At 45.4% G+C, this 24,291-nt stretch overlaps 1 long non-coding RNA gene across 1 annotated transcript in view; it reads left to right on the forward strand.

Annotated features, from left to right (window-relative positions):
* Window positions 1–10,123: 10,123 nt before the first annotated feature.
* The window catches only part of LOC129388316 (uncharacterized), a 28,878-nt gene continuing 14,710 nt past the window's right edge, over window positions 10,124–24,291 (forward strand). The window contains exons 1-2 of the long non-coding RNA XR_008615293.1: window positions 10,124–11,022; window positions 13,021–13,103. This is a non-coding gene — a long non-coding RNA (uncharacterized lncRNA). The remainder of the gene's footprint in view (window positions 11,023–13,020; window positions 13,104–24,291) is intronic.

The raw sequence follows: 24,291 nt of genomic DNA on the forward strand, positions 1-24,291 counted from the left end.
AAAGTGCAGTGATCATAGGTTAGTGAGGGCTAGGGTTTATCTCAATTTGAAGAGAGAGAGAGAGAGAGTAAAATTGGTCAAGGAGCAGCAGGCCAAGTTAGACGCAGTAAGCGTAAAAGCAGACTGATTCATGTTGGCAGTTGCAAACAAATATGTAGCCTTAGAATAGAGAGATGAAGATGACACAGAGGCAATGAATGAAACCATAACTAGGCAGGCTTTAGAAGCAACAGTTGAAAGGAAAGGTAAAGCACCAGGGCAACCAGGGAGGTAAGCTCTCCCAAGTAACAAAGGACCTAATAAAAAGACTACAAAGAATGAAAGTGTCCAACTTAAGAGATTAGATAGAATTGGCAGGAATGTCAAAACTCATCAACAAGGAGAAAATAAGGTATATTCGAAATTATAATGGGAGAAAGACTGAGGAAGCAGTAAAAGATGAACACGACCTGAAAACAGTGAGAAGGAAACTTGACATCGGGCAAACCAAGAAATATGCGCTGAAAGATAATCAGTTTAATATCATCAGCAATCTCGAGGTGGAATCTTAGTGGAATCTCAGCAATATTAGCGAAAGCAGTGGAAGAATTCTATACTGCCTGTACAGTAACCAAAGCAGCCACGATACCTCCATTCGAAGTATTAATGAACAGGTTACAGAGGCTCCTTCTATAATTAGCAATGAAGTTTGAAGGGTCTTGCAAGATATGAAACGGGGAAAAGCGACAGGAGAAGATGGACTGCCAGTTGATTTAATGAAAGATGGAGGGGAGACAATGCTTGAAAAACTAGCGGCCATTTATAGGAACTGTCTATCGGCTTAAAGGGTCCCAGAGAACTGGAAGAATGCCACGTTTATAGAAATCAACAAAAAGGGAGACGTTGAAGGATTGAAAAATAGACCAATTGGTTTACTTCCAGTATCGTGTAAAATATTCCCCAAGATAATCTCCAACAGAATAAGGGAAAAACTGGACCAAGGGAACCAAGGGAACAGAGGTTTCAGGAAGGGACACTCTACAATGGATCAGACCCATGTCATCAATCAGGAAATCGAGAAGTCCGCAGAGTACAATCAACCTCTCTATATGGCTTTCATAGAATACGAAAGGGCATTTGATTCAATAGAGATACCAGCAGTCATAGAGGCATTACGTAATCAAGGAGCGCAGGACGCTTACGTAAATATCTTGGAAAGTACCTACAGAGATTCCACAACTACCTTAATTCTCCACAAGAAAAGTAGGAAGATAAATATAAAGAAAGGAGTCAGACAAGGAGACACATTCTCTCCTATGCTATTGACTGCATGCTTGGAAGAAGCATTGAGGCTATTAAACTGGGAACACTTAGGAGTAATGATCAACGGCGAGTATATCAGCAACCTCCAGTTTGCAGATGACATTGTCCTGTTCAGCAACACTGGGGAAGAGTTACTACAAATGATTGATGACCTTACCAGAGAGAGTATAAGAGTGGGGTTGAATATCAATATAGCGAAGACAAAGATAATGATCAATAGCCGAGCAAGGAAACATGAGTTCAGGATCGCCAGTCAGCCTCTAGAGTCTGTGAAGGAGTACGTTTATCTAGGTCAATTGCTCACGGGGGACCCTGATCGTGAGAAGGAAATTCACAGAAGAATAAAAATGGGTTGGAGAGCATTCGGCAGTCATTGTCAGATCCTGACTGGAAGCTTACCGTTATAATTACAATCAATGCATGCTACGGGGCTGAAATGCGGGGCAGAAACTGGGAGACTGCCAAAAAGCTCGAAAACGAGTTAAGGTAAGCCTATGTAGAGTAACCACCGTTTGATACAGCCCACCAAACGCTCAAAAAAGAAGTACAATTTCGGAGACTTGATCAGGCGTGCATGAATTGCATAATGAATGTGATTTCGTATAAGCGTGCAACAGAATGTATTGTGCCAATTTAACTAACGCATACGTGTAGCAATGCAGCGAACAGCGTCAGACGAGAAATAGTCAGGATACGGTACAGCGTCCTTTAGGCGTACAGAAGAAATAATCGATCTTTACCTCATAGGTCACATGCGAGAGGAGCCAAAATAAGCGCGTTTTGAAATATCAAGCATGTGACACGGATTAGCATTGCCGCCAATACGGATAATTGGCTGCTCCTAAGGAGAGCCCGAAATACCGCTCTCAAGATTTGTGGTAATTAAAAAAATGTCTACTATGATGTGATCAGGAAACCATAAGAGGCAGGCGCGTGTCACATGACGTATGGCGCATTATGGATGACAGTTACAAGCTCGGGCAGGACTGTTGGCTGAAGTCGAACCATCTGTTCAGAGAATTAATGCAGAATTTTCGTAAAAGCTCACTAATCTGCATTTGATAATTTCGTTTATTATATCTTAATTTATATTAGCTACAGCAATAAATAAATAAAACGCTTTGCGGCACTGAGCTGTCGGAGCACTGAATAATGAATAATTCAATTACGTTATCTCACAATATGCTCTGGGTTCATAAAGGTCGTAATAGCAATTACTTCTTTAGTGGAGGAGGCCGCTAAAATTGGAGTTTGTTCAAACAGCAAAGCCTCGGAAGTCGGGATGGCTGCTGTCGAGTTCGTCATTTTGTGCGCAAGCATTCTTAGCTCGTTCGCAGCTGGAAATCTTGAAACATGTGAAGTTTCCGCTCGTTCGGCGGGCACCGACGGACAGAGAATGGACGGTTACCAGGTGCGTGCAGTGGGTATGCATTTATTAGTTCACGTGAAAAGCGTTAAACACACTAAGTGGCTGTATTTTAGTAAACGGCTGATTAGGCACCCCTACTGTTATATTGTCGCGCTGTCGTGAGGGCGTGAATAAGCAGCTGCGAAAAACCATGGCTTCGAAGCGTTAAGTCATTCTTAGGCGAACCTATCCTCTGAAAAACTAGCGCCACTCAAATCTCAACAATAGCGGCGAGCACAGACGGCAATCGTCGAAGGCTGGGTCGCTATCTTGCACGCGTTCGAAAAGCCGACGTTCGGTTTCGTCTCACGCGATTGACCTAGATTGGCCTGTGCAGCGACATCGGCGCGATCTGGACAATCGCGTATGGCAAAACCGAACATCAGCTTTCCGAACACGTACACTGCGGGTCAAGCGCGTCGGTTATCTACACATAATATGTCGAAACTTCTAGTGTAATCGCTCGTGCCCGCGCGCCTTCCAGAAAGTACTACACTAATCCCTTCGCTCATACAATCTGATTACCCAAAGTTCGGTTACAACACACACAGCAGATAGAATCACCGATAATGCTCGAAAAATTTTCACTGCATGCGGACGCGTCTTCTGCAGAGGGATAACCTTAAAGTTGTGAGTGGGTGAAAAGAAATCCCCGGAATAAAGGGTAAACAGGTAATCAGCAATGTACGCGTGTCAACATTAATACAACAATACATTATCTTGTATAAACAAGGGAGTAACCACATAGCCAATTAACATTTGGCAAGGTTCCATTATCTTTTCACCACCCTCTGTAAGATATAACTCTCAGAGTATTTCGCTATACTACGAATGTCCATAAATTCTTATTGGTGCCCGCCATTATTTGAGAAATCTACACCAAATATTGCATCACCTATTATTTCTTGTGACCTATTGGAGCTTCCTTTGCAAATGTCTTGGACACTCTGTAGCTATTAAATGCAAGAGATTTTTTATAAGTTATCTAGTTTTGCAGTTATCCAGTTATCCTTCTTACAGTGCCCTGACCACTCGTTTCCTCGCAGCGTCCCCATTGCTGCGCTGATCTACACTTGCGATATTAGCCGCTGAATTCATCTTCTAAGAAGCCACGCCACGGAGAAAACAGACAGCCACATCTGATTTTAGCTCATAATTGCTTTAATAGCAGGAGGCGCTTTCGGGAATTGTTTGACAGGTTGTGGAGGCGCTGTGGCAAGATAACGGCGCTGACTCTAACATATGGCGCTAAACTCATTTTAATTGCTGAGGCAGCAAAATGGCCGTATGGCGGGTGACGCACAAATGCCAGAGAGAACACCTACAGGGAGGATACAGCACTTATCTTGAGAAACCGCCGTGCTTTATGGGCCTATGACATTTCAACGACAGGGGTGGCATGGAGGATTCTTAATGTTACTTCGACGCGGTTTGCTAACGCATAATGTGGAAATAGAATGATAGAATATCTCAAGCTATTTAGACAACGCAATAAAAATACATTCCTCTGGAAGGCTGATGAAAACTCGAGTTGTATATGATTGAGCGTCAAAACCTTCAGGGGCGTCTGCGTCAGCAAGCATTTGGTGTGCTGCGACACCACGGACCCAAACACATGTGGGTTGGACCCTCTCCGGTGTAGCCGTGCGTGACTTAGGCCTGCCCGCGGAAATTGGCATCCCGGGGAGTTGAGCCGACGCTGAGTGCATGGACCTTTATGGCGTCTCGGCAGACGCAACAGACCTTTTTGGCCTCGGCTTCACGTAGACGGCACCACCGGACTGACCCACCCGGGGGAAATCGGCTGGTCTCCATTTCCTATCTTTTAATTGACACTTCACTTTCCTATTCTCTTTATATAGTCTATCCGGCCGACTCCTGCCTTCCTCGTTTCCTTTATTTTTCCCCGGGCGGTCTGGGTTAACCTGGTATGGTATAATCAACCCTGTGGTTCTGCCATATATGATTGCAGTGTTAAATAACGGTTGGCATGGCAGGGCTCGCTTAACCATATACCCTGCCGTGTCCCCTTGTTGGGTGGCAGGTGACTGGCGTTGTCACCGAATAGACTACATACACACTTCATGGGAACCTCGAATTCCTTGTCGACTGATCGTCCCTCAAAAAGGGGTGCACCGATGCGCCATTTTAATTTTTCCCAAAGAACATAGAGACTTTTCCCAAGTTCGACCTCATTCATGGTTAAAAAGCCGACAAAACAGCCAGGTTGGTTTCACTTTCCTGGTTTCAAAGTGCCTCACAGAGACCATTGGGCGTGGCTATAACGCCACCAAGATAGCCAGTGGGGATCTACTACTTGAACTCCGGGACAAACCGCAGCACGACTAGTTGACGAACCATGTGGCTTTCGGCGATCTCTCGATCACAGTAACTCCTGGTCCCTCACAGTGGTATGCTTGTAATGACCTCCCTGAATTTCCGTCTTACCACTGAACATCTCGTCAACGATCGCTTTCCCGAATACGTCGCCGACCCGCACCCTACGACCAGGAAACCTAAGCGCCGCAGTTCACGAGACAACTGCACCATTTTCGCAATCATCGCTCCTCCCCGGCTAACATGGTCGCAATATGATGTTTCTACGTTTGCGCTTGTGGTTACCGGCGCAGCCGTTTCTGTTATAGCAGCTAAACTTTGCTATTCACCGTGCAAGATGACCACGCCGCTCTCCGGACTGTCGCTGCACAAAGCAAGCGCGCAGCACCTTACACCTCTCGCAGCCTGTACTGCTCGTGTACTTACGCGAGGCATTATGCGCATTGTCGAGTTTCTTGTTCGTTCTGCCTACTCGCATGACGTAATATTCAGGTTGGTCTTCCTATTTCGTCATAATGTCGTCATTAATTGTGCACGCGCTGGAGTTGAATTTTCGCCGCTGTGTGACACACCATACCACGAAGCCCTTGATTGGCTACCTAAACTGGTCGGGCTCGATGATACGTACACTATGCCTGGCTCTTTTGCCTTTGTCTCAGTCTTCTGCGATGCCGTCACCGATGCTACGGTGTTTGTCACACCGTTTGCCATCTTCTTGAGTCGAAGTGGCATTCCGATGCCTTTCGCAACAATCGACATTGTCGCCGGCCTGAGCAATGTATATGTGTACAATCCCCTTTCTGCGTCTGTTACGTTGCTTGTCGGATAATGTGTCGGCCGCGTGGAACACATTGGCCCTTAGTTATTTGTTAATGTGCCAGGAGAAATCTCGCCATATTGACTTCAACGAACTGCATGCCCTTTCCACGCTTGAAGAGTCGTCGAGGGACATCGGCGGTACCATAAGCACTGCCGAACACTCCGAGCTTCTGCAGCTTTTGCAGAACTTTAGAAATTCGTTCGATGTTTTTCAGCCGCAACTGGGCCGCACGTCAGAAGTGCATCACTGCATTGAAACTGGTTTACACCAGCTGTTGCGTCAAAGACCGTACCGCGTCTCTGGCGGAGAGCGTCGCGTCATTAAGACGAAGTCGAAGATACGCTACGCTGTGGCGGGATCCAACCATCCTACTGTGCCTGAGCAACTTCTGTCATTCTTATTCGCACGAAGGACGGGTCTATTCGTTTTTGCGCTGACTGCCATCGATTAAATAAGGTGACGTGCAAAGACGTCTATCCTTTGCCGCGCATCGATGATGCCATTAACAGCTTTCAAGGAGCAGAATTATTTTCGTTCCAGTAACTGGCAATTACCAATTGCTGAAGCCAATCGCCAGAAAACTGCATTTACTACATCTGACGGCCCATATGACTTCAATGTCATGCCCTTTAGACTTTGCAACGCGCCTGCCAAGTTTGAACGACTCATGGAAAATATGCTGCGTGGCCTCAAGTGGTCTATGTATCCATGTTACCTCGACGATGTCGTAGTTTTACCTCCTGATTTTCCGACCCACTTACTTCGCCTTAGGCATGTTTGGCGCGTTGAACCGACGTTGGCCTGCAACTCAACCTCAAATGTGCCGCTTTGCCACGCGGGAGCTGACCATCTTAAGTCACATCGTATCCAAGCACGGCGTTGAACCCGACCCTGCGAAACTTCGTGCAATCGGTCATTTCGCTAAAAACTTCGCAGTTTTGTGGGTGTATGCTCATATTTCCGGCAATTTGTTCACACTTTCGCATCGGTCATGTCACCCTTGACCCAACTCCTACGTGGTGGTGCGCACCTCTCCTCCTGCTTTCCTGCACGGGACGTCGCATTTGCTACGCTGCGTCGTCTTAACTCCCCAACACCCCAGCATATTCGCCATTTCAACCCGACCGCTGCAACTGAAGTACATACAGACGCCAGCGGGGTCGGTCTTGGCGCCGTCCTCGCGTAGCGAAAGCCCGGTTGCCCCGAACACGTCGCTGCCTATGTGAGTCGTGGGGCGACAAAAGCAGAAACCAGTTACAGCGTGACTGAAAAGGGGAGCTTGGCTCTAGCGTGGGCGCTTGGCAAGTTCCACCCATACCTATACGGCCGCCCATTCGGCCTAGTAACCGATCCCCACGCGCTTTGTTGACTCACCCCGTTGAAAGATCCATCTGGCCGCCTAGCACGCTGGACACTCCGAATCCGGAAGCACGATATTTGCGTTGTCTACCGCTGCGGACGCAAGCACTCTGACGCAGACGCCCTGTCCCCGTTCACCTCTACCACCAGACTCGGCCTGTGGAACCACTTGCACACACTTCATGCCATCTCTCGACCTTGATTCCACTGGCACGGAACAACGCCGTGACCAGGGGATCGCCTCTCTTCTCGCCTATCTCTCTGGATCATCGACCATCCCTGTATTGGGGTCCCTCCGACGCCAAGTTGTTCATTTCGCCATACGCGATCGGCTGCTCCAGCGACTTAACTACGCTCCCGAAGGCCGTAGATGCCTGCTGGTTATTCCCCGCCACTTAACATCGCAAAGCTGTGCCTCTTTTCATGACTATCCTTAATGTGGCCACACCGGGGTATTTAAAACGTACGAACGTATTCGCCGTCGCTACTACTGGTGCGGAATGTGCACTTGTACGCAAGTTTCGTTCAGTGCTGCCCCGACTGTCAACGTCACAATTCGCCACCTTTACGCACGTCTCGCACCTTGCGACCGCTTGCCTGCCCTACCAAACCCTTCGATCACGTCTGAATTGATCTTTACGGCCCTCTTCGAATGACATAGGATGACAATCAGTGGATCATGGTTGCTGTTTGAGCCTCTTTCTCGCATCAAGGAAGCCAAAGCAAGCTGGAAACATTCATTTTCGGCACCCGTCATGTCACGCGACTGGGAGTGCGCCCTTTTGACTTTCAGGATTTTGGATACGCTCTCGGCTTCTTTTGGCTCAAAATGAGTACAGAAATATTTTTGTTGCTAATGTTCTTGCAAGTAAGCCTTTCTTTTTTTAACAAAGCCGTAACCCTTCCTAACACTAAAGATGCCAAGAATCATATCAGGTTCTATTTGTTTCATGGACCGTCATTGTAATCAATCACGAATCACACATCATTTTACCATCTAGCACCATGCTGCCGAAGTGCATTTACTCAATGTGTCACTAAATTTGTCCATCTGAATGGGGTATTAAACTCACGTTCCCACGAATTTCTTATATAACACGCATGGGTAGATTGATAGCGAACCTACATGACCGCTTGTATAAATGAAGTACTTTTCGTATTTTGCATTGCAGCCCGTTCTCTGTACATTGAAATGCAGACTAGCGTGTTTTTTTTCTAGTTTTTACAGGTGAACGTTCCGTTCGATTTGAAGAAAATTTCGGCCGGACTAGTGGACGTGAAGATGGTTTCCTGTGTTAGAGCCACAACCACTAAAAAGGACGACACGCAATATACAGTTGAGGAAAGCGTTGAACTGAAAAATCCCAGTACGGGTAAATGGTAATATGTTCCACACATGCTTAAGTGTATCCATAAAGTAGCATGAGTGTGGGGGTATGTTGAGCTGCTACGGTGTAAAGTGATCCGCAATGTTAAAAAATTATGGGGTTTTACGTGCCAAAACCACTTCCAGATTATGAGGCACGCCGTAGTGGAGGACTCCGGAAATTTCGACCACTTGGGGTTCTTTAACGTGCACCTAAATCTAAGCACACAGGTGTTTTCGCATTTCGCCCCCATCGAAATGCGGCCGCCGTGGCCGGGATTCGATCCCGCGACCTCGTGTTCAGCAGCCCAACACCATAGCCACTGAGCAACCACGGCGGGTTATCCGCAATGTTGGCGCAACGATCTTTTTGCAAGCATAAATATTCTGAGATCGGGAGGTGCCAGGCTTTACACGCTATTTCTTTTTAAAATGAGAACAAAAGAAAACATTCGTCATTTTGTAATAATGACGGCTACTCCTTTTCATATAGGGGTAACAATATAAAGAAGTAGTGTAAGATGTGAAACAATGGCATATGTTTGAAAAAAGACGGAGCAGCGTCATAGGGAGCTGAGTTTGTTAACTAAGTAAATGAAAGTCACGTAAAGTCATAGGCACAGAGGAGCATGCACATATATAGGACCCAATGCATCACACTGGGTCCCCACGTATAGGCAAATTTAGAGCTGCAAGCCTGCACACGAGTTCGTGATGCGGTTTGAAATGAGCAGGTGCACAGGCCAAGAAAATACACACTCGTATATGAGATAATAGACGCACAGGTATACGACATGCGAAATCGGGTTTCATCGAACAAGACGCACAAGACTGATTATAACGCGCGTAGTATACAAGCGCACATAATTACAAATAATGGAAGCGGATTGTGCTCACGTAACCTATCCCATGCAGAGCTTAGTACACGTTAAGTATGCCTGTGCATTCGAAGAAAGGTTGATAAGCGTTCAATGCTTTTCGCTGTGTTGTTCTCGACGGTAAAGTACCCAGAAATGCTGTATCTAAGAAAGGTCGGTGGAGATCAATTGCATGTAGCTCTTGCTCTAGCTGCTGTGTATGCTTGGTGTTCTGGGGCACCCGAAGCGTAGATGGCGAACATCTTCACCGTCGTTGCCACAGAGCAAACCGGGAATGACTACGCCTGTTTTATTTAATGTGTGAGCGTTAGGAATATCAAAGTGAAATAGAGTGAATGTGTGTGAAATGTGGGCAGCTGGTGATGTGGTAGAGGTAAAGGGTGTATGGGAGAGCTTAGAAAATTATATATATATATATATATATATATATATATATATATATATATATATTGTGAGCATGATATTATTCCTTCATCTTCTTCATCTGTATATATTCATCATGGCCAGTGTCATCTTCGGCGCGTGGCCTGCTAAATAAACCGTCCAGGTTTAACAGCTGTCTCGCAACACACACACACACACACACACACACACACACACATATATATATATATATATATATATATATATATATATATATATATATATATATATATAGGGTGGTCCCAGCTAACTTTAACCAGGGTTTCAACATATGCTCATGCACTAAGGCGACGTGACCAAATGCACTGCTGACTATTGTATGCTGTAAATCACACAATTTCTTGTATTTTTCTTTATTGCATAATTAGTCAAGATTAATTAGTCAACTTTTCAAACAACGAAGTTAGGCAACCAATTCTAATTATAACGTTGTAGAGCCCTTTGCAAAACGTCCGATTAAACTGTCTCTAACTTTCTATCTGTTAGGTGTTACTCTTTCTCCGCTTATTGCAGATGTCCGCGAAATACAAAAAAAAAAAGAAAAAAATACCGCGTGACATGCCCGCTTTCGCGCCGCGATTGCAGCGCTCTCAAACTTTTCTCGTACAAACGAAGATAGCATCTAGCAGGGTGAGCTGCCACTTAAAAGGCGACAGGCCAGTGACGCAGGCGTTGGGTCTGCGATTTACGCCACCATTGTGCTTCCTTCGTGTTCATGATAGCAATAAGCAGGTGCAGCGGCAGCACACCCGGCTAAATGCTCGGTCTGTTCGATTCGGCTGCACCACTTGAACCAGTTCACGTGGTGCCGCAGCTTGCCATTAGTTTCAGCAGTGCAACCTCCCCGCCCGCACCCTGGCGCTCGTTTCAAAAAGTGAAGCAAAGGTGCAGCGCTGGTGCAGGAATTTTCGGAACCTACTTTTCCGGTGGTGCCGCATTGGTGTACGCATGGTTCACGATAGTTGACGACCTTGCAGACGATGGAGCAGACGATGTCGCTCCATCGAGGGCACGACTTCTCCACGCTTTTTCGTGCCGGTCGGCGGGATTCAAACACAGGTTACGCCTGTAGTCAGCGAGGATGGGACCCACGTTCCACTCAGTGATGGTTTTGCATACAGAACGCCAGGTATGTTAACCCTTTTCTGGTCGCATATGGTCAATTTGTCGTTGTCAGCTCCTTCAATTCAGCTGTCAGCGCCTGTGAATATTGGCGAGCATGACGTATTCGTTGTTTAGCTATAGCAGTGTACGTGTTTGTGAATATTCCAGTGCTGAAGTGTACAATATGCATGTTATTCTCGTCCGGAAACTTATCGCGCTTTGTTTCCCGCGCAAGAAAGGTGGAGGGCACAGCAAGTATCTAGTACCGTGCGTGAGAATTGAAATTGTGGTGGTTGTGGACAGAAAAAAAAACTGGTTTGCGATTTCACTATTGTGAAGTTGGATTACCAGCGAAGCTGTGTAGCACATGACATACAGGTGACAGAGAATTTAGATCAAAGGCATGAGCAAATTTTATTTCTCTTGACCGGTCCCGAAGAAAGACGCACGCACACGCACTTGTATTTTGATCAGCGGTCTTGATATATATATATATATATATATATATATATATATATATATATATATATATATATATATATATATATATATATATATATATATATATCATTTTCTATGCTCTCCCATCACCTCTTTGCCTCTACCACGTGACCGGCTGCCCACATTGCACACACATTCACTTCATTCCACTTTGACATTCCTAACTCACGTATTAAATAAAAAACAGCCGTCATCCTCGGTTTGCTCTCTGGCACGGTTTGCTCTATGCACGACGGCAAGCTTTCTGGTATAAACACAACCTTTTGCGTGGGTCGATCTCCTGTTATTGTTTCGTACTTTTAATATTTCAGTCTGTGAAGAGCGGCGTCTTCTTCCTTTTTCATGACATTCGTTTGTGGACTGCCGTTCTCAAAATACCGAGGAATAACTTTGTAAGAGAGAGAGAGAGAGAGAAAATAATGCAGAGAAAGGCAGGGAGGTTAACCAGAGATAGTTCCGGTTGGCTACCCTGCGCAGGGGGAAGGGTTTAGGGGATAGAAAGAGAAGCAGAGTGAAAGGGGCAGATAGAAAGAAAGGGAGACAAGCAAGAATGAAAGACAAGGTATGAGCAACTTTGGTGGTGGAAGGGTGGTTGGGATTGTGCAGTTAAACATTTCGTCCGAATTTCCTTCCACGAAGCGACGTCCGACGCCGGACGCCGGAAGCGGGACGCGGGACGCTAGAGGCCGACGTCGGATTTTCTGCGACACAGGGCCCTTAATGCTATTGCATTAAAATGCAACGAAGAATTATGCCATAGGCTAATGCTGCTGTTATTAAGCATGAAATGCTTTTAGCTCCCGTTGTCGGCGACCTTCAAGTGATCTTTAGCCAAAAGCCAGAGCTGTTGTCCGGGCACTCAAAACGAGCACATCCGCACAAGTTGCGGGAACAAAACGAGGTCCTCCCACCCTTTGTACAGGACCGCATTACATACGCTAGTCACTCCCAAGGGGGTTAAAATATATCGCTTCCGAGTTCTTCCTAATGTTTGTTCACCGTATCACTTGAGCTGTGACTGATAGTACGCTGAAGCTTTATTCGTCATTTCAAATAACGTTCAAGAGCCAGATACAACGCCCCTTGAACCCCAGCCCTTTGTTCAGTGGCGGCCCAATGCATGACCTCTTGTATCGAGGTCACGGAGCAAGAATCAATATTTGCTAAGACGTTTGACCGCGCCTCCTTCAGCTGGTGTTCTTATTCTAGCTGGGCAGCGTCCATGTGGACCAATGCACAGTGTGGCGTGGTGCGGTGGAGTGGTCCGTTGCGAAGAGGCTCCACGCCCATTTCAATATTGTGGCTAGTATCAGCTCCAACCAATCTACTTTGTTGGCTGCCATTTCATGCTTACATCTACTCGAAATTACGGGAGAGGCAGCAATTTTTTGATTATGTGGACGGAGTTAAACCTGTTATTTGTGATTACATGACTGATGACATAAGCGACATTCTGTGATGACATAAGCAGGAACATAAGTGAAAGATGTCGAACTGATTTTTTTGCGCGAACTTCTTTCAGGCAAAGCATTACATCGACGTTCGAATTTGAACAGGAAGGTGGAGGTTACAACAAAATGACACCTCCGGACGGATTGCTACTGGGTGAGGAGTTTGTCAAACTTAAAAATTCGATTTTAGGTGTGAATGGAAGATGAAGAAGATCAGTTTCTGTGAGCAGAATTCTTAAAAACCATGCAATACCATTCCCTAAGAAAGCACAGTCTTCTTAATTATACTTAGATTGCTAGGCTGAACATCAAAAATCTTGCTTTTAGGACGGGAGCTACCTTTGTTGTAGTACTTGAACTTGGTTATTTGTTCTGACGTTTTAGGGACAAATATTTTGTCTGTGATATGCAGGGATGATGGTATGTAGGGTATGAGTACCGTGCGGCCAATATATGACACTACCGGAATTTTAGTAGACAGGGCCGCCATTGACAGCGGTTCGATTCATGACTTCTAGTGCATTCAACACTTCAGAAAACAGATGTATAGCGCAAGGCAAAATTGGTGCGTTAGGGTTGTGATTTATTATTCTCTCAGTTTTAAAGTTACTTTATGAAATCCCTAAGGAAGTCTTCCCAATCTCCTGACCAGCTCCAAGATGTACCAGGTACAGGGTCGCAGCGGATGTTTTATTTTTAGGCTGGAAAATTGTGCCAGGTTGCGTTTGACGCCCTTTCCAATTTTTCTGAGGTGGAGAAGCTCAAAAACAGAGCTTCAGCAACTACGATTGCAGCCTCTATCGCCATTTTGTAAGGTATGGTGTAATACAAGTGCACATGGAGAATGACCCCAATATTATAGCCATGAGTTTGCCCTGCTTGCCGAATAAAGCCATATGACCACCAGTCTTCATTATCTGCAGTGGAAAGACCTATCAGTAAAATGAGTGCAAATCGCAAAGCGGGTCTTGGAAAAGGTGCATGAACCTGAAGACGACTTCGGGCTGGGTCGACTGGCGCATCGCTCAACACCACTGGAAGTTTGTCATTCTCGTGGTGAGAGTCTCTAAGTAAGGCGAAATCGCTTTCCTGACATCGGCATTGCGACCAAAACTGCTGCGAAGAAGCACCAGCGAAACAAGGTTGAAACACATTTGCAAATACTGAGCAGAGGCACCAAGTTTAGGCTTGAGGATGCTGCTCTTTGGTCCAGGCAATTGCAGGTTGTCAGTGCACTTGCTCCAGGCTATTTCTGGACACAAATTCAAGATCACCGTGTGCTGAGGGGACACCGCCGACATATACTGAATACGAGGGAACGGCACGGTGGTCAAAGCGAAGGTCACGTTAACGAGGAATGTACATTAGGTGTGAAGACCTCGCACACCAGCGCTTGCAGCACCAGTTGAGCCGACATCGCAGGCTTCTGAAGCATCACGGATCAGCGGCAGTATTAACGTTAGCAGCAAGTACAGGCTGCAATTTATTGCCTGACGTCCCACCGCCACCAGCTACGAGAAGGTCGACTCGCGTCACCCTGCATCCGCGGAAACGTCGTTAGAATGAGCACTTTATTCGAGGCCCGTGCGCATTCCTCATGTGGTTTAATTTAGTTTAGTGTCTTTTAGTTGAAATTTAGTTGCGTACTTGCTCTCGTCGTCGCTTTCCGTGTCCGCAACAGGCTGACGTGCTGGTCGCTGTGGCGACGACGATTGCTACTGGGCAGGGGGGTAGCCAGGGGGATGGGCAATCACACCGGGCACGTGCCCCGTCCCGAAATTTTTGATACCAGGTTTGCGGTGCGACGGTCACTACCCGCTATTACTAAAATTAACTGAAAAGCTAAAGCATTTTTGCTTATGTGCATCGAAATTAAATTAATAGTTTGTTTTATCGCATTTATTTTGTAGTAAATAGAACTTCACCGCCAATATGTGTTCAATTCAAGGAAGAAAGTTGGCGGTGCTGAGTCCCCGACCTACGCCCCCACGCTCATAAGCCAAGTGTCTTACAGCCCCTGGGCTAAACAGCCACGCTTGTGTAGGGTGAAATAACTGAGTGTCGGCGGTAGAAAAAGAAGTCAAAGGAAAACACCATTATGAAGGCTTCGTTGAAAGAATTTGTGATGTTGGAATAAAAGCTCACGTACAGCTGACTTTGAACATTGTAAACATTAAAATTTATGATTTTGCAAATGTTTATTTACAAACATGGTTGTCGTGGGATGCGCCTTCCAATGGGGCGTTCCCTCACCTACCATATGGCACCGATCCCAGTGGCTTCATGCACTTCCCGTCGCGCAACAAAGGCAGATGAGCAATCAGTTGACAAGGCTGATGAGGAGTGACGAAGGGTTTTATGTGTCTCATGACGGTTGATAAGCTTCAACGTGGATGAGTAAGGCGCCAAAGAGCGATAAGAGCTGATAATGGTCGGAGCAATTCTGATAAGGTTAATAAGTACCGATAAGTGCTCACAAGGGTCGGACAAAGTCCGATAAGGTTGACAATGACCGATAGGAGTTGATAAGGGTCCAATCATGTGCGATAGGACTGATAAGGACCGATAAGGGCTGATAAGGATCGGATCAATTACGATAAGATCGATGCCGGGCGATAAGGGTAGATAAGGGCTCGGGTCAAGTCCGATAATGTTGATAACAACCGATAAGGGTCGATAAGGGCCCGCTTTAGTCCGGCAAAGTTGATAACGGTTTATATTGACAGGGCCACGTTTCATAACATCGAGAATGATACCCGGCTGTGCGGAGATGAAAAAGGGGCACAACGCTTACACATACTTACACAAGTCCCAGAGGAGTTTCTGCGTGAATTTGTTTCGCTGCACTCACTTAGAGAAAAAGAAAACGCCTGTGGCAAATAGAAGAATCTAACTAAGTTACTCGTTGAGGCACACATTCCACGAGAAATCAAAGGCGTAATTCACTAGTTAAAATTATAATAATCAAGTTTTTTACCAAATTACTCGCAGCATATATTGTAATCTCCCAATTGTAGCTAGTGAGAATGCAAGACCTGTCGACTTGGAGCGAATTCTGAGGGTGGCATCGGTTTTGAGATACGCACCGTCAAGCGCCGTGAAAATGGATTGTCGCGCTTAATTTTTTATGCAAACGCTGCGTTATGCACTGAAGCACAAAAGCAACCGAAACAGCATTACTTTCGGCCGGACACTTTGGAAATTAATATCTCGAAACTGGTGCCATCCTGAGAATTCGTTCCAAGTAGATTCGCCTTGCGAACTGACCGGCTACAATTCGTAAATTGCAATATTTGCCGTAAAATATTTATTTAGGTGGTTGATTCATTTTATTGTTTTATTTATTCGATTAAGCACTTTGATTCATTGTGGAAGTAGTGCCCGTCTCACCAGGTAATTCAATTCATCGGTTAAAATTGGGCTACCTGCCACGGGCATTCTTTCAAAAATTGGTGTAACTAAGAAAAAAAAAAAACACGGTGTACGGCTTCGCAATAAAACCAAACAAAAGAGACCTACATTTTCTTTCGCTTTTTTAATAACGCATGCTTTGCGGATGTTTTGTAAACGCACGGGCTCTGCCACACCTGCGTATAGTAACTGCGAAGCGCCGGTAAATCGTGGAAGGCTCCCTGAATAAACTATAACCGCGACATTCAACGTGTCAGAATGTGTGTCCTAGGAGGGCGCTGTATTTTCCTCCACTACTTCTGTTTGTCCTAAAGGTCAATCATCTTCAATGCACTGGGGATTTAACATTGAATTGTTCGTGTTTTCTGAAGGAAGTACACGAGTCCTGTTATTACAGCGAAGCTGTCTATGGCTAGAATCCCGGGATTTCTTCGGGGCGTACCGTCAACAGAAAACTATCCTAACCTATGGCTCATATCCCCGAATGCTACTGCTCATTTTTTATTGAAATGAAAATAAAAGAAAGAGACGTAGTCACGCTATATTGGTGACGGTTACTCCTTTTCGCATAGCGGAAATAATATAAAAATATGTGTAAACAAGTGAAAAGAAACCACTTCATAGGGTCAGAAATCCAAAGCACACAGTCCTATACAGCCATGTACATATAAATATAAAAGGCAAATGCAAAGTTTGCTTGCAATCAGCCTCTAATTATGTTCAGTAGGTAGTAGCACAGATATTTTAATGAGAAATGATGATCTTGTGTATAAAACGTATCCTAACAGTCTCTGATAGTCAGCTATCTGCTTTTTTTCCGGAGTTAGTACCGCTGTCGTAGCCAATTATGACGAAATAAATATTGCCCTTTTAAATAAATGCGTCAGTGTTTGACAATTCAATTCAATTAATATTCGTAATCTATTCATATTCGAAATAGTTAAGATTCCTTAGCTCTACTATTCTACTGTTTCATACATTTATCATGGCTATATTTCACGAAGCTCGTTGGTAATATCTTGCCCTTGAGTCGTAAAACACTGATATCGCCGTAAATGTAAGGACTTGTAAGGTGTCTAAGGTGCGAGAGAGAGAAATGAAATTTGTTTTCACGTTCAATTTAGGTGGTTCTGAAGAACAGGCTCTGGAAAATCGTATTTATGTGCCATATGGAATTTACACCTTCAAGTACGCATGTCAAGTGTGCGCTGTAATGGAAATTGCGTTATTTGGACAGTACGGTAAGTGTTAGTTTGGTGGAGGAGGATGGAGCTGCTGGTATTGTGTTACGTGAGTGAATTCATATACGGCTTGGTTGCGAATACATCGAGGTTAAGAAATGTTAGTTTCTGAGTAACCCGGGGTAAAAGCGTGAGTATGGCGTTGGGGAATTTTGCTTGTTGACTTTGGGTTTGTGTCCTGTACTCATTGGCTTCTTTTGTACACTCCTGTTTCTTCCTTAGAAAATAACACAACCCAGACTAAGGATGTGGGGATAAATAGAACTAGGACATGGTTCTGCAAGAAATCATCTTTAGTGCAGAAGCGGTTTTGTCGGGGTATCTCGTAGACTACCGTTTCTTGGATGGAACGGAAATTACGTCATCGTCCAGCATTACGGTCTCTAGAATCCATAGACCTCCTCGGTTCAGGAAGACCAATCTGCCATTTCTAACCCTTTTGTCCCATTCACGGGAAGTGAATGGTGTTCACTTTTGCTACGCTTTGTCTCACATCGACAGCTAAGTTCGGGCATTATCTCCGCGGACTTCTTCTGATTGCTTCGGTATATAGAGAAACGAAGGAGAAACCTATGGTCACACACAACAGATCGCGATGTCACTGAAACAGGATGGTGGCGCCAGCTGTCGCCATTGCTGTAAAACAGGGCGAAACACACCGCGCGGTTACATATGGCACCACCCCATAAAATATCGACGTGTCACCGTCGGCTACACACACTTGGCATTCTATTAGATTGGCGTTGCTTCAGGCAGTATACGCCAGCATGTGAACGCCCCTGGCTCGTGATCATTGCTCGGACTCGTCAAATAAGTTTTACGAATACTTCATGACTCCTTAACACATTATACATGCGGGAGCTCAGCGTGGCTAAGTCTTAGTTTACGCTTGGTCATAACGCCTTGTGATAGAGCTGAGTCCAGAGTGTTGGCTGCATCAACGGCAAAGAATACAACGGAGCTCGCGGCTTCGGTAGAAAACTAATTTGGCTCACCGCAAGCTTTTCAAGCATGATGTCTCCTCCATCTTTGATTAAATCGGCCACTATTCCACCTTCTCCTGCCGCCTTTCCTCGTTTCATGTTTTCTAAGGCCCTTCTAACTTCATCGCAAGGCAGGCATGTACCCAGGATTTTTCTTGGGGGGGGGGGGGGGGGGGCAACCCAAGGTAACTTTTCTATGCCAACGAGGGGGGTACCTTTACTAGCACAAATGTGAATAACGCCCACCATTCGCAATAAAAACGCGTTAATCTACAGAAGAGAAATGAAACAAGGTGTATTTTACACGTACGCCTGTGCGATACACCTCTCGTTTACTTGACAAACAAAGAACCACATCAAATGGACTCGCGCACGAAAGAAGCGCAGGAAGAACACTGCCAAGAACAAGTAAAGAAGCGAAAGTGACAAATAAAGATTACTTTAGTAGAGTAGAACTTCAAAAAAAATAGTACTTGGCAACAAAGGCACATGGACCGCGCGGAGTTGTGTTACTCCGCCAGCCAATCACAGAAGTAAACAAAATCGTCGCCATGCGGCCTTTTCGAAATGGCGTCGTACTTGATGCCTCCGGAGCGTCTGCTGTTCTTGAAGAGTCTTTTCATCGGCGGAGGCAATGATGTCTGCAACAGACATGGACGAAATGTATGGAGTCTGAGCATTTCACTTTTCAAAAGTCTGCGGTGTCGTTCATTTCACTGCTGAACCCGTTTTACTCATGAAACTTCACAACAAATAGTTGTAGCGCAGCAAGCATGTTATTTCAGTTCAATCAAGAATTAGGCATTCGCCATTCTACTATAATAGGCGAGGGAAAATATATGAAATTACGTGATAATAATTTTATTTTTGTAGTTACATTCTTATTTCGGTAACAGAAAAAGTTTCAAGTACGAATTATTTGCAGCCTCGCGGAGGAACAGTGGCTGGCGGTTATGAGGGCGTGGGCGGAGCTTCATTGCAGACTTCAGTTGTATCCGACTATAGTAGCGTTTTTCGAATTAGCTCTGCAAGAATTATACAGAAATATACAAAATGTCCGAGCTAACTTTGACCAAGATTTTGAACAAAAACCTATGCATTCTTCAGAGCAGAAATCGCGTGGACGTTGTTAGCGTTCATCTAAACTTTTAGTACCATTTCTTGCTCGTCTTTTTTTGAGTAATTAGCCGAGACAAATTAATTAACTCTTTAAATATAGCTTGAAACGTTCAGGCGTCAATAGGAAACTTGTGGAACTCCACAAATATTGCCCAACCCAGGCACTTCCAACGAGATAGACTTAGCGTGGCCGTTTTTATTCGGGGAAAAACGAAAGCCCGCGGAATTTAAAAAGTACCACGTGAAAGCGCGCTCTGTGTGCCCGAATGCGCCACGATTGCAGCGCTCTCAACCGTGCCTTGTAAAAAACATCGCTCGCTTCGCGCTTTCGTGCACGCTGCCCACGACAGAGCTTCGCGTTGTGCTTGGTTACGAGATAAACGCCAGTTGCTTCGGGCGGCAGTTGAAATACAGCGCGGCTCCCGTTTCTGCGGCGATAATTGCACTCTCACGCTAGCAGAATGCATGCGGAGGAAAAATGACAAGCTCATTAGTTCGAATTTGGGAGCAAGGCCCCAACAAGCAAACACGTATTATAACAAGCTTGATAACGTAGTGTGAATTACGCTGGTTGTCACAAAAGGAAGAATTGTAAACTGACACGGAAGGTTGCTTTTTAGCTTCCTGTTCATTCCTTGTCGGCAGAGAATTTGTAATTTCACATTACTTCCGTGCCTTTTCCACGTCATACAAGAGTTTCATACAGATGGCACTTTTCATGGATGACGGTTGTAGAGATTTATTCGCGGTAATGTCTGTCTAAAAAATGTGTTCAAACAAGTAGCCCTTTGCCATAATACAGTATTGGTACCTTTTCAACACGTCCGATGTAGCTTTTTTGATGACGCAAAACGGTATCTCGCTGCAGGTCTCAGCAATCTCTGCCTTTAGCGCTTCTGGTGTAGTTGTAGGTTTGCGGTACACTCGGTCTTTCACATGTCCCCACAAGAAGAAGTCAAGAGGTGTCAAGTCCGGTGACCTTGCAGGCCATGCCACTGGTCCATGCCACCCGACCCACTGGCGTTTGAAGGCTTCGTCAAGCCAGGCTCGGGCAAGGCTGCTGCTGTGAGCTGGTGCACCGTCGTGCTGATACCAAGTTCGCTTTAAAAACGCAAGAGGAAGATCACAGCGAAAATATTTGACTGGGCCTTCCAAGATGTCGTTCACGTGCCGGTGAGCAGTCAGCATGCGGTCAAAAAATATGGGGCCAATTATTCTTCCCTCAAAGATACCGCACCACACACTGAATGACGATGGTGTCTGGTCTGCGCCACCCAATGCGGGTTCGTATCGCCCCAGTAATGCGCATTATGGATGTTGGCTTGAGAATTTCTGGAGAAGGTTGCCTCATCTGCTCAGAGCACTTTGTCAACAAAAACCGGTATTTCGTCACGGTTCACAAGGATCCAATTTGAGAAATCAACCCGCCATTGAAAGTCTCTTTCTTGCAGCTTTTGATGCAGTTGGAGGTGATACGGATGCATTTCAGCCTTCCCAATAGCTCTTGACACTAAAGACTTTGAAATGCCGACCTCAACACTCACATCACGCACGCTCGAATGAAGGTTTACAGTCGTGAAAGCCAAAATGTCTCCTTCAGCCCCTTCACTGATGGTCCCCTTTCTGTGCCGCGTATTCTTGAAGCTACGTGTTTCTTTCAGCGTCAAGTAACTCGTCATAATTGTGTTCGCGCTAGGTCTTCCCCCACACTGCCAATTTCGGTATACCTTGCCAGCTTTCCGCTTGTCGCCCCGTGCCGCTTCCAAGGCTACGACCATGTTCGCCTTCTGCTCACTTGAGTACGGCATGCTTTAGTTACTGCAAACAAATCCTTGGAAACGGTTGCGCGGCACGACAGTAATAGACAGTCGAGCTCACATGCATCTAGCCGCTGGAACAGCTTGGAAGAAAAACGGCGTTGTAACAAATGATGCTCTTTCTCTCGCACAGGTTCCAGATGTATGATGCATGTTTTGTGCGTATTTTTCCATTCCGCATCGACTGGAACGCTGGAAAAAAAAATTGCTCTTCGTGTCATATCGGAATAAACGGCTGATGACGGTGTGTTCTTCGGCGACAGGCGCGAGCGGCTGCTGACGAAGCGCTTTTTCGGAGCGCCGTCGCCAGCCGCTGCCGGTAATGTCAGAGCCGAGCAAAGGTTGAAGCCCTTTCTCGTAAGTGAAGGGAAGGCGCGGCGCAAGCGATGTTTTTACAAATCACTCATGAGAGCGCTGTAATCGCGGCGCATTCGGGGCACAGAGCGCGCTGTCACGTGGCATTTTTTAAACTCCGCAGGCTTTAGTTTTTCCCGAATAAAAACGGCCACGCTAAGTCTATCTCATTGGAAGTACCTGGGTTGGGCAATATTTGTGAAGCTCCACAATTTTCCTATTGATGCCTGAACGCTTCAAGCTATATTTTGAAAGTAAATTTATCTCGGCTAATTACTCAAAGACGAGCAAAAAAAAATGGTACTGTAAGTTTAGATAAACGCTAACAACATCCACGCGATTTCTGTTCTGAAGAATGCATGTTTTTTCAAAACCATGGTCCAAGTTAGCTGGGACAGTCTGTGTAGTTGCGGAACAATCACAGTTCTTCTGGACCCCTCGTTTACTGGTCTAACAAGTTAAGTGCCGCTACCGTCTCGTATTGTTATTTGGGAAGTTACGTAACGATGCGTGACCGCCAGTCGCGTACAACCGCGTATAGCGCGGGAAGCTGCGATTCTACACGTACTACGGCCACCGCGGAAGGTTAGAAAAACACCTACATAAGCACAGCAGAGAAGTGGCTACGTTACGCGGCTCGAATGATAACTGTAGAAGCGTCATTGAGAACACACGGAATTGTCCTTCACTTCCGGCGGCGTTTTCTCTACTTCCTTTTTAGATAAAAAGATGTTGATCCATAAATATTTACATAAACAACGGTTAAATTTGTTAATCTTTGCTTTTCCTTCCTGTTTGGCTGTTGCCTTGGCTCTCTCCCTTAGTAGACCGCTTAACTTCTCAAATTCTTGCGACTCTTGTTTCCAGTTGGAAATTTTGCACGAAAAGAGCTTTACAATTAGAGAGAAACCAGACGAGTTAACGGGTGACTGTCACATTGGCTATGAGTTTAAGGGTTGTTGCAGGGTTTGATGGTGGAGGCTGTCTCGGATTATTTTATTTTCTACCTTATCTAACCCATATTACGGGTATATGGTTCCGAGGATCTGTCAGCGTCGCGGCGAGCCGTCACTCGAGGAAATAATGAAACAAAAGGAAAAGTTAAATGCAATTGGCCTTTTCTCTGGCCGCAACTCATTCCACTTGTATACAGACCAGCTGACCACGAATTGAATTCCTTTCCTGGTCCCTGGATCAGTCTAAACGAATAAGAATGAACTAACGAAGCAACAACGATGCGCGTGAGCATTGAATAGACGGTGACAACTGAATGCATCTGGAGTTAATCGCGCGAGCACCGAATTGATGAGGAAACTGGCGTTTCCCATACCAGGATAACTACCGCTATCCAAAAGGAGTCAAAAAGGCAGCAAAATGGCCGAATAGTTGTCAAGTCTCAACATTGATTTGGCGGCGCTTTAGGAATGTGTGTGAGAAGTGGTGGCGTGGACGGGGAGGGGGGTGGTGCCCGGGTTCCCCCTCGGGCACGTGCCTGTCGCAAGGTATAGAAGGAGCCTCTGTAACCTGTTCATTACTTTCAATAGAGGTATGCTGACTGCTCTGGGTATTGTACAGTTGAGTATAGAATTCTCCTGCTGTTTTTACCATGTCATAAAATATGTAGATTGCTTATGCCGGCCATATAAATTGCTGATGAGTTTACCCTGCTTACCTTTCAGTGCATACATCGTGGCTTGTCCTATGCCAAGTTTTCTTCTTCCTGATTTCTTGCTCCGGCCACCTTTTACTGCCTCCTCCATCTTCCCACGTTATAATTTTGAATGTCCCTTATTTTCCTCTTGTTGATTTGTTTTTAAAGTTCAGCAAATTCTATGTGATATATTGAGTCGTATAATTTCATGCTGTGTCATGTCCCTATTAGGTCCTTTTCTGACGTGGGAGAGCTTACCTACTGGTTGTCTTGGTACATTATCTCCCCCTTCAGTTCCAGCTTCTGAAATCAACCTGTTTACGATTTCATTCGTGACTTTTATGTTATCTTCAGCTTCGTGTTCTAAAGCTGCATATATGTTTGCGAGCACTGGCCTGAATTCGTCTGCCTTTACTCTTACAGCGTCTAAGTTGACCTGGTTCTTCTTGACTAATTTTATCATTTCTCTCTTCAAATTGAGGGAAATCCTAGGCCTCACTAACCTATGATCACTGTATTTTACCTTGCCTAATACATCTACATCCTGCATTATGCTCGAATCGGCAGAGTATTAAATTTATTTGATTTCTTGTTGCTCCATTAGGGATTTTCCTGATCCACTTCCGGTTACTGCGCTTCCTGAAGAACGTATTCAGTATTCGGAGCCTATTCCTTTCCGCGATTTCTTCAAACATTTCTCCTCTAGTGCACCTAAAATCCACGCCTTAGTTGCGAATTGCTTGTTCCCTAGCCTGCTTCTTTCCCA

This window comes from Dermacentor andersoni, chromosome 10 (genome assembly GCF_023375885.2).
Source record: "Dermacentor andersoni chromosome 10, qqDerAnde1_hic_scaffold, whole genome shotgun sequence".
Taxonomy (NCBI): Eukaryota; Metazoa; Arthropoda; class Arachnida; order Ixodida; family Ixodidae; genus Dermacentor; species Dermacentor andersoni.